Raw genomic sequence first — 11,832 nt, forward strand, 5'->3', positions numbered from 1 at the left:
ATGAGGTAAAAAGCCACACTAGAGGAATTAAAAAGAGTGAGAGGAGAGGAAGTAGAGGCATCTATTGTAGATAGCTTTCTCAAGGAGTTTTAGCCAGGAAAGGGAGGAGAGATATAGAATAGCAAGCAGCAATGGTTATATCAACTAAGGTTTTCTGGAAGATGTGGGAGACATGGATATGCTTATAGGCAGAAGGAAAGCAGCTACCAAGTAGACAAGAAAACATTAAAATTAGTAAGAAATTATGGCTGATAGAAGAAGCCATCTGCTGAAGAAGATGTAATGGAATGAGTCAACTTGTTCATGTAGAGGAGTTTGCTTAAGTAAGGAGAAGGTACAATCTCTTCATATGCAATAGAAGTGGAGAAGATAATAAGTAACAGAAGGCAGCTGAATGATGTGAGAGGAGAAAAAAGGAACTTTTGGCAAATGGCCTCAATTTTTTTTTTCAGTAAATATGAAGCAAGCTTCTCAGCTGAGAGTGTGGGAAGGAGTGGGACTATGTGAGATTTGGAAGACCCTCTGGGAGTGAATGGAATAGGGATTAATTAGGGATTAGTAGGGATATAATTACATTCCCTAGTTGACTGTACTGGATACTGAACTGTATTGCCCATTATCAGGCAGTATTGCTAGAAATGGTAATCTGTGGATAGTCTGTGATGAAGAAATCCAGTAATAGCCTATATCTGAATAAAAAATTTCTTACCTCTGTGTTATCTCCATAATGAAGAAGGAGAAAAGGCTAGGCAGTGAAGAAAATCAGAATGTCCTTGAGAGGGTCCTGGTGCCAGTAGAAAAAGGTAAAACCCAGGGGCAATAGCTAGGGAAACAGCTAGCAGCAAGAATGATGTTATGAGGAGCTGCCTAAACAAAGAAGCCTGCTGTGGCTCCCTGCCATGGGGCTAGATTGATTCCAGAACAGGGAACTAAGCCTTGGTGGGGGTTAAGTGTTCCCACCTGCAAGGATGTGATGGCAGGGAGCCAAGCTGCTCATGATTATAGCAGGTGGTAGTAGACTAGGAATCTGGAGTTTGTTAGAAATGAGAGAGAGAGAGAGAGAGAGAGAGAGAGAGAGAGAGAGCTGCAGTAAATGTATGATGAGCTTTTATAGGAAAAATTTTAAAAGGTCTTTTTCTACCCCCAAAACATATTCCTATCAAATGATGTCAGGTGACCTACCCCCCAACATTTTTCTGCCCTCCAAATTGTTGATAGGAGAAAGTGTATATGGAAAAGAGAATGCACTTCATCTTCATTGGCAATTTGTCAATAAATTGAGAGGTGACAGATTTTGCTTTACAAAGAACAGGATTGCAGGTATTACAAAGAATAGATGTGTGACAACTGAGGGTCGAAGACCAATTATTTAAAATACAAGTAAAAGAATATCAAGCCAATGATTGCATAAGGGGGGCATGTTTTTTCTCAATAAAAGAGGTACTTGGGTAGTTACAATCAAGGTCACTTTTGAAAACAACAGTAGCTCCTAATAAGCTGTCATTGTGTCCAACTCATCATGACTTTTGACTGCTCTATGCATGAGGTTTTCTTGGCAGAGATACTGGAATGGTTTGTCATTTCATTCTCCAACTCATTTTACAGATGAAGAAACTAAGGCAAACAGGATTAAAGTGACTTGCCCAGGGTTACCTAGCTAGTTAATGTCTGAAGCTGAATATAAACTCAGGTCTTCCTGAGTGACTGGGAGATCTGACACTCTATCCTCTATGCCACCTATCTGCCTAGGATAAATTAAAAACATCAGTTTTGCATTTAAGGCCCTCCCTAATCTGACATCATCCTTCATTTCCAGACTTTCTTCATATTACCCTTCATACTCCCTAAATTTCAGGCAAACAGGACTACTAGCTAGGCCATCACCTCACCTGTATTCAAGGATCTCTCCTCCATACCTGGAATCACATCCCATTTCTACCTTTCAAATCCTTCTCTTTTAAGGTTCAACTCAGGTTTCCCTTTCTTTGTGAGGTCTTCTTTGATCTTCCCCTTACCCTACTTAAAACCTTCTTTCCTTCCTCAAATTTTATACAACATACCTGGACCTCCAGTTTGACCTCATCAAACCCTACCTTGTATTGTGATCGCTTTATGTCATATCCTGTCTGTTCCAACTCCAAGGGAACACAAGTTCCTGAAGGACAGGCATAGCTTTATTTAAAATTTTTTTTGGTATCATCATCAAGTATAAATGTGTGTTGACCTGAATTGCCTAACAGTTGACTATGCTTTCTCACTAAATGATAAGTTCCTTATCATTGCAAGCATTTAAACAGAGACTAGTTGATTATTTAACAAGTTGTTAAACAGATTAGTGCATTAAATGAGAGGTTGAACTAGATGATCTCCAATGTCTGCTTTAACTATGAGAGTCTATGAATCTAGGTACACTATTCCAAGTTTTAATTATGTTAAATGTGCTGATTAGTTCTGACCCAATGGAATGAAGCAATGCTAATTCAAATAATGCAACCAATTCGTGGCATTAATGATTCTCACTAATGGGGATCTTGCTGTATAAAGCTATGATCATATTCTATTTTAAATCTCTTTGTGTCTGGGATTTTCCCAATTAGATGGTAAGCTCTTTGGATATCATACATTCCATCCATGGGATCATAGATTTAGAGCTGGAAGGGATCTAATAGATTATTGAATCCAAGCCCCTCATTTTACAGATGAGGAAACTGAGGACCAGAGAGATATAGTAGCTCATCCAAAATTACAAAGGCAATGACAGAGGCAAGATGTAAACTGGGATATTCTGATTCAAAAGTATCCTCATTTCCACTTGACCTCTCAATGCTATGCCCTTGATACCAATCAACATGTGGGGCACATGAGTCCAGGCTTAGAGGAGCTAGAGGGGGGCCAAGCAGAGAATGTGATTTCCTGCAGGACCTGTTTAGTTTGTCTCTCTGCAGGACCAGTGTCTCACAGGGAAGATGCTGAATGATAAATACTTGCTTAGTAGGACTTTTAGTTTAGAGTCAGAAGGGAAACGAGGTCAGTTAGTTCAATCCCACACTTTTTCATTTTTTATGCCCAGTTGGCTAGCTCTTTGGGTCCTGTCCTCACTTGTTACCCCATCCTCACTTGTCACCTCTTCCATGAAGTCTTTTCTATTGCCTCCTGTAGGAAGGGTTCTCTCCCTCCTCAAAGAAGGATTTTGCATCACTTTGTATCTCTCATATAGCTTCACTACATTCTGTCTTATGTTAGAATTGATTACATCTGTATCAAAGCTCCTTGATGAGATTATCAACTTCTTTTGAGCAATGTTTCTGTCTTATTTCTTTGATTTCTCTCACAGTGCCTGATGCCATACCCTTTATTCATGAAGCAAGAGAATCTTTACTGAATGAATCCCTGACCTCTATAGTATATAGTCCATAGGAGGCATGTGAAGCATATTCCCTAGATGTATAAATGAAGATTCAAACATAAAAGGGAAAAATGTGAACCCAATGGTTCATAGGGCAAGATGGGTTTCCTTCTAAGGCAACACAAGAGTCTGAAATATTATTAACCTAGTAAAAAAGATGCTAACCTTTTGTTTTTTTGGTTGTTGTTATTGTTCTTATCTGGAAAAAAAAGATCCAATTTGAGTTGTCAAACTGTTAGAAACTATGTACTACCTTTCAGTAAAGTATGTGAGGAGCCCTTTGTCCCCTACAACCTCATCTGTAACAGAGTCCTGTATGGATACCGCATCAAACTGAGTCAATTTACAGTATTGACTTTATTCATTCTAGGATTCCAAATTGTTACCACAATACCTCATGAGCAGTTCTAAAAATATAAATAATTCAGCAAGTCCCTCTCTCAGAGGATTGAGGCTACTTTTCTTAGCTGATAAATGCCAGATAACCACACAGTGAAAGTAAGTTACACCGGTGATAGAAATCTGGGGGGGGAGAATTTAAAGTGGGACAAATAAATAAAGGAAATGGAATTTCCTGTCCACATTCCTTGCCAGAGATATAACTAGGGCTGAACAACTGTGAATTTTCCCCAGGGCACTGGATTTTAGAGTAACTAACATTTTTTAATGTCTTTCAGCAGCTGTAAACAACAGAGCTTTGTTTCTAGTTAGTAAGGATAAGTTAAATAAATAAGGATTGATTAGAATTAGAATAAATAAGTAAGAATTATTTAAAATAGAAAGGCAAAAATAGATGGGCTATAAAGAACACTAACTCCACCCTACCCTATCCCACTCTCTCACTCCCATGAAGCAGCCTTCCCCATGCAGGCATCCTGGGTGTCGCTTTTCTTTTCATAGTGTGTTGACTTTCCCTTCCCTTCAGTTGAGGATGCCTTTATGCTGTGTTTTCTGTCTGCAAAAATTCCTCATCATGGCTCTGCCCCTAGTTCCTATTCCTGACCAGGCCTTATACCCACCACCAACATCCCTGATACTTTGGGTGACATGTGGAAAAGGGGAAGGAAGGAGACAGAAAAGAGAATAAAATAAGACTGGGGAATTAGGAGAAAAGAAAATTAGAGGTAGAGAGAAATGGAAGAGAGCCGGCTGGGAAGAGAAAGTAGGAAGATTTAACTGGAGCCAACTAAAGCATACCACAAAAAAATGTGTATACTGGGGGTGGTGATAATATATTGTTTCTTTTTAGCTGAGGTATCACTGATAGAAGAGAATAAGTAAATTCTACCCCCAAGATTATTCATTCCCTAGCATATCTCATTCTTCCCCAATCCCTAAGTATAGAAAAATCTAGAAGACCTTTCCTACATTTTGAATAAGTTACAAAAGAATCTTCTCTCAGGAATATTACTAATTCACCAGAATACATTTGCAGGTTACTAAAGTTTTTCAGGCAGCCAGGTGACAGTGGATAGAGCACTAGGCCTGGAGTCAGAAAGACTCATCTTTGTGAAGTCAGATCTGCTTTCAGACACTTACAAGCTCTGTGTCCTTGGGCAAGTCATTTGACCCTGTTTGCCTCAGTTCCTTATCTGTAAAACTAGCTAGAGAAAGAAATGGCAAAACACTTCAGTATTTTTGTCAAGAAAACCCTAAATGAGGTCATGAAGAATAAGACTGAAATAATAAAACAATACTAATGTTTCTAGAACATCAGAATTATATAGTCACATTCGATTGGAGGATGGATTGGAGAGGATTGGGAGATTTGAGGCAGGGAAATCCATTCTAAAGTTATTGTAATATTCCAAGATGAGAAGTAATGAGGATCTGAGCTAAAGAGATGACCTTGAATGTTGAGAGAATGAAATGAAAGTGATAGATTGTGGCAGAAGTAGAGTTTATGACTCTTGACAACTTGAACAGTTATAAAGGGTGAGGCAAAGTAAGATATTAAGGATGACTCCAATGTTATGAATCTGATTGACTAGAAGGATGAAAATCAGAAATAAGGTTATGTCTTTGAGAAGTGAGTTTTTGGAGAAAAGATAATTCTGATTCTCATCTTTTGAGTTTGAAGTACTATGAGACTCTCAGTGGGGAAAGTCCAATAGGAATTTCAGGATACGAGACCAGAATTCAGGAGAGAAACTACAGTTTGATGTATAGATCTTGGGAGTCTTCTGAATAAAGATGATAGAAGCATAATATTTTTTGAGATTACCAAAAAAGAGAAAAGGGTCCAGGATGGAGCCATGGGGGAACACCCACAGTTATGGGCAGAACAATGATCCAACAAAGGAAACTGATAAAGAGTAGCCAGACAGGAGAATAACTAATAGAGAGAATCAGTCAGAAAATTTGGAAAAGAGATGATATCCAGGAGGAGAGGTGGTCCACAGTGTCAAATAGTGCAGAAAAGTTCAGAAGGATAAAGACTAAAAGGACCCCCAGGGCTTGAGAATTAAGACATCATTGGCAACAATTTCAAAAGGCTCTCCTCTCTAGTATTCTACCCTGTTCATTCCACTCTTTCACAAAATTCTTAAGAACTTGTTTCTAGCTATGTCTCAGATAAGATACTCATTTGGAGGCAATCCCCAAGCATCACTAGTCCTGTCTTCACTTTTGGTTAATCTGAACATTTTGGGTGCAGAACAGTGAGAAAATTGAATTGGTTTTTGATTTTACAACATATAATATAAAGAATCCTAAAGTTATAGGCTATCATAATTGGAAAGGAATTAGAAATCTGTTCAACTCCCTTGTTTTACAAAAGAATTCATTGAGCTGTAGAGAAGGGAAGTGACTTACCCAAAATCATAATACAACAAATGGCAGATCTGGGATTCAAAACTGTTTGTCAGGTTAGAAAAGTCAAGTCAGCAAGCACTTAATAAGTGCTTACTATATCTTAGGAACAATTCTCTAAGCGCTAGGGATTTTTTAAAAACCAAGCAAAACCAGTTCCTGCTTTCAAGGAGCTCTCAGTCTAATGCAAACAATTAAGTACAAGCAAGATTTAGATAGGATAAAAAAATTGGAGATAATCTATAGTGGGAAGGCATTAGCATTGGGGGTTGGAAAAAATAATTTCAGTTTTGGACATATTGAATTTAAGATATCTATCTAGTTTGAAATATCCAGTAGGCAAGTGATCAGGAGGAATCAGGAGCAGTGAAAAAGTCAGGGCTGAATGAGTAAATATGAGAATCTTTAGCATAGAGATGATAGTTTAATCCCTGGGATATCATAGAATCAGCAATAGAACAGGAGAAGACCAAAGGGTGCAGGACAGAGCTTAGGGAGACATCTACAATGAGTGGGCATGACCTGGATGAAGGTCCAATAAAGGAGATTGAGAAATAGTGGTCAGATAGGTGGGAAGAGAATCAGGAGAAAGGTAAATAATTAAATTCTTTCACTTTAATGACCTAGTGTTCAATTTGTCTATTAATAAGCAAATTCCAGATATGTTTATGTATTGAGAATCATGGGCCTATACCATAAGTCTTTGTTATTCATTCTAAAATTATATCTTGAATTTTTCTTCCTTTAACCCTTGTGGAGGCAAGTCCTAGGTCCTTACCCATAGATATAAGTGGTTCTCTATAGAACAGTCCATGGATGAGAGGGTACCCTCTCCTGGGTACCCCAGGAATTCTATTTGAAAGGCAGAGAGCCTTTTTTATGGGGGGGGAGAGGGGTCATGAAGAGACTGACAAAACTGACTCTAAAAAACACACATTTATTGAGCATCCACTGTGATGTGTACTAAATACTAGAGGAACAAAGAAAAATGAAACTATCCCTGACTTCAATAATTTAACCTTTTACTAGGAGAATATAATGTGTAAATAAAGAAATAAAAAAGAAATAATTTGAGTAGTTGTAGAGCAGCATTAATGGTTGTACAGTGAATAGAGCACAGGGTTCACAGTCAGAGAGATATGAAGATATTCGACCTCAGATACTTGCTAGCTGTGTGACCATAGGAAAGTTAACCTATTTGCCTCAGGTCCTCAACTGTGAAATAGAGACACAATGGGGAAGAAAATAGTAAATCACTCTAGTATCTTTACCAAGAAAACCCAATGGACAAGTCCATGGGGTTACAAAGAGTGGGATATGATTTAATGATAGAGTAACAATAACAAGAGGAGCATTAACAAGTTAGGGGAATCAGATAAGGCCTCCTATAAGAGGTTTCACTTAAATGGAAACTTGAAGAGAGCCAAGGATACTGAACAAAGATATGGTAGTGGGAGAAAGAATGTTTTCTATAAGAAACAATAAAGGAATTAGTGTAAAATGTAGTATTGTGAAATAGGTCCAAAAAGATGAACTGAGTTTGACTATGAAGGAATAAAATAAAAAATATTGAAATGTGATAACTGAATAAATGAATAAATGAACAAATGAATTGTGCTGAGTAACAGGAAGGCAATCCCTGCCCCAATGGAGTTTACATTCCAAGGAGAAGACAACACAGAGGAGTTATGGTCAAGGAAAACTGTTTTGACCTGGGCAGTCAAAATTCTGGTGAATTGATGTATAAATCAGTCAATTCAGTCCCCCTTTCTGGAAGCAATAATATTAATATGATTGCTTCACCCAGAATGATGGTAAGCAAGTTTGGGGTCCTGAGATTATATAGTAGATATAGTGACTAAATGAGCTAGATTCCACTCAATCAAAAAGAGGGTTAGTTCCTAGGAAGGGCATTTCAGATATGAATGAGTCCCTAGGGAGAAGGATAATGGATTGCAAAGATCTAGGCTTTTGGAGAGCCAGTGTCAGGTCACATTTGGAAAGTGCTGATACACATGGGAAGAAAAGGGGCAGCAGTGACCAGCAGATAGCAAGATAGATATAGGGATAGCTGAATATGATATTTGAAACATAGTGGAAAATAAATACCTTTTCTGTACCTAGGTGGTGTAGTGGATAAGAATGGTAGACCTGAAATCAGGAAGACCCATTTGTGTTTAAAGATAGCTCCAACACTTACTATCTGAGCAGTCCTAGGCAAATCACCTAGCCTCTGCCTTAGTTACCTCTTTTGTAAAGTGGGATTAACAAGAGTTCCTATCTCCAAGTGTTGTTGTGAAGATAAAGTGAGATGATATTTGTAAAGCACTGTGCAACCCTGAAAAGTATTAAATAAACACTAGCTTTATTTTCAGAAATTTTCTTTAATTGTGGGTTTTCACATTTCCCCCTCCCCAGATCTTATACATCTGTGATAAGGCAGCATCAAAAATAGTATATGAGTATATAAACACAATCTACACATATAGTTACACATATACATAGTATATATCTACAACTATCTACATATGTATATTTACATATGTGTATGCATATATATATATATATCCATTAGACTTTATTCAAAGAATGATGCTAAGCCCTGTCCCCTTTTCTACTCATATGCTTTACTCAACCAACCATTGTAAATAATTATTATATCTTTGATGATTCTCAACACAACCAATGAATTTGGAAACAAAATTGCTAAGATTATTAAACAAGTAAAAAAGATTCTTGACAGTAATATAGAGATGCTAATTACTCTTTGCTTACATGGAAAGCTCCAATTCAACAGGGCACACTATCAAACAAATTGCTTAGTATCTCCTTCAACTGGATGAACAGGGGACCTTCACTCAGGTTCTGCACATTGTCAAATGGTAATGTAAAGGTTTTATAGATGTTCACGAGAGACTGCATGTACATACAAAAACCTAGTATCTAATGTAGCTGTTGTCTGTTATGATCATAGATGCTACATACCTAAGGAAGTAGAAGGATTAAAAAAAAGGTCAGTAAGGCATTAGAGGGTCTGGATTCAAATCTTGCTCCTAACAGTTCTACCTTTGTGACCTTAGGCAAGTCACTTAACTTCTGTAGATATAGGTTTCCACACCTGTAAAATACGGGGGTTGTATTTAATGGTCTCTAACTTCCCTTCTAGATCTAAATCTATGGCCAGAGACCATATGGAGCAATAATAAGCAATAAAAGTAAGTATGACTATTCTGAAAAGATTTCCCTAGGAAGAAAAGAAGTGATGTGGAAAAATGACTGGTCAATCAAGTCCCAGTTATGAAGAAGGTAGCTTTGCTTTTGTCCTCCGAAATCTTAAAGGAGTTGAAAGGTCTGTGGCTATCTTCGGAATGCTATAGTAGGAGGAAGGAGTGGGCAGGGTGGGGAGATCAGACTCCCCAGGAGAAAGTCACAAAGAGCCATTCTTCTCCAAGAGAAAGCTTTGCCAGGCAGACTGCTGACTCAGCAGCATGTGTGGGCAGGTGTGCTCCCAATGTTTTCTGCCTCCTATTCTCCAACCTGTGGTAAATGAGAGAGTTTTGTTTAAAAACCAACATGAGGAGGAGATTCCACAGTTATGGGCCACTCCTTCCGAGCATCTTGAGTAATGCCTTATAGATTCCTCAGCACAGAGTCGCTACTCAAATTATCTGACTTCACATGATTGTTAAAGCCTTCTGATACTTAGTTCTCATTCCTATGTCTTAGCTCCCCACCATTAATTAAATTAATTGTTTCATCAGAGGGCAAATTTGTGCACGTGATTTAACACTGCTCTTCTTTTCCCTTCTCCACTATGGACAAAGTCGTTAGCTATGTCTACACTGGCCACATGGTAGGTATGAGTCAATTCCTTGATATCAAGATACTAGAAAATGATTTCTCATTTTATAGGTGAGGGAATTGAGGTCCAAATAACTTAAGGGATTGCTTAAGGTCATACATATGGTAAACAGCCAAGCTGAGATTGAACCCAGGACTTCTCATTCTAAATTCAGTGCTTTCCACACCAGATTATACTGACTCCTGATATTCTGCCTTGAACCTTCCTGCTGCTGTTTACCAAGATATATTGTTTTAGGTTGATGAATGGATAATAGCTGTTGTTGATCAGTCCTATCTGACTCTTTATGACCCCTGTGGACCATTGCAAACCAAAACTGTCTATTGGATTTTCTTGACAAAAAATACTGAAGTTTGCCATTTCCTTCTCCAGTGGATTAAGACAAACAGAAGTTTAGTGACCTGTCCAGGGTCAATCAGCTGGTAAGTATTTTAAGCCAATTTGAAGTCAGGTCTTCCTGACTCCAGGTCCAGCACTCTATCCATTGAGCCAACTAATTGCCTGTTGGGCAAACAGAGGTTAAGTGACTTGCTCAAGGTCACACAGCTATTAAGTGTCTTAGATCAAATTTGAACTCAAATCTTCCTGACTCCACTTCTAGTGCTCTACTCACAGAATCATCTGGTTGCCCTGGATGAGAAGTAGAGTATTTCATTTTCATTCTAATATCTCTGAAGCTGCTTTTAATAGAACTACCCACTATACCCATTCATCAACCTAAAACAATGCATCTTAGTAAAGGCAGCAAGAAGGCCTAAGGCAGGTTATCAGGAATTAGTTAAATCTGTGAAAAGCACTGTATTTAGAATGAGAAGTCCTGGGTTCAAATCTCAGGTTGACTGTTTACAATCTGTATGGCTTTAAACAATCCCTTAAGCTATTTTCTTCACATACTCCCACACCTTCAATGGTAAATAACTGAGTCATGAATCTTTATCTCTATTTCACCCAGGGCACCCTATCTGCCCTATGATCCTTCCCCTTAGTGCCTCTGTTTCTGTTTACAGTTTTGCCATCTTCTAAGTCACCCTGAAAATCTCAATATCATCTTTGTGTCTTCCTTCTCTTGGTTCCTCCACAGCCCTACCTCCTGGTGATTCCACCTCCTAGCATCTATTACATCTGTCCTCTTCTCCATTTACATTGTCACTACCATAGAAACCTGTTACATCTTCTCCCCTAGATTATCATCCTAAACTTTCTTCCTCCCATCTCTCTCTCTCTCTCTCTCTCTCTCTCTCTCTCTCTCTCTCTCTCTCTCTCTCTCTCCATGGACTCAACTTTCTTTAGCACTGCCTGTATGATCTTTGTAATGCATGTTATCATTTCACTCAAGTTAGACACCACCAATGACTTCCTTAAGTGTACCAAAATTTTATACTAAAGAATAAACCACTGATCCTAGCATTCAAGGACTTCTGTAATTTGGTCTTAAAGCTACCTTTCTAGTTTTTTCTTATATTACTCCCTTTTACGTGTTCTCCATTCTAGCCATATTCTCCTTCACTCTCATTTCTCTTCCCTTTCCAAATCCACTACTTTTGCCCATATCATCTTTTATGTATAGAATGGACTTCTCTATCTTTATGAATGTTATCTTCATTCCTGTCTTTTTAAGGTTGCTTTCTTTTGTTTCTACTTCCTTATTTAAGTCTTCCTTGACTGCCTTCAGCCTGAAAATGATCTCTCTCTCTCTCTCTCTCTCTCTCTCTCTCTCTCTCTCTCTCTCTCTTTGTCTCTCTGTCTCTGTCTC

This window comes from Macrotis lagotis, chromosome 1 (assembly GCF_037893015.1).
Source record: "Macrotis lagotis isolate mMagLag1 chromosome 1, bilby.v1.9.chrom.fasta, whole genome shotgun sequence".
In the NCBI taxonomy this organism is placed as follows: Eukaryota; Metazoa; Chordata; class Mammalia; order Peramelemorphia; family Peramelidae; genus Macrotis; species Macrotis lagotis.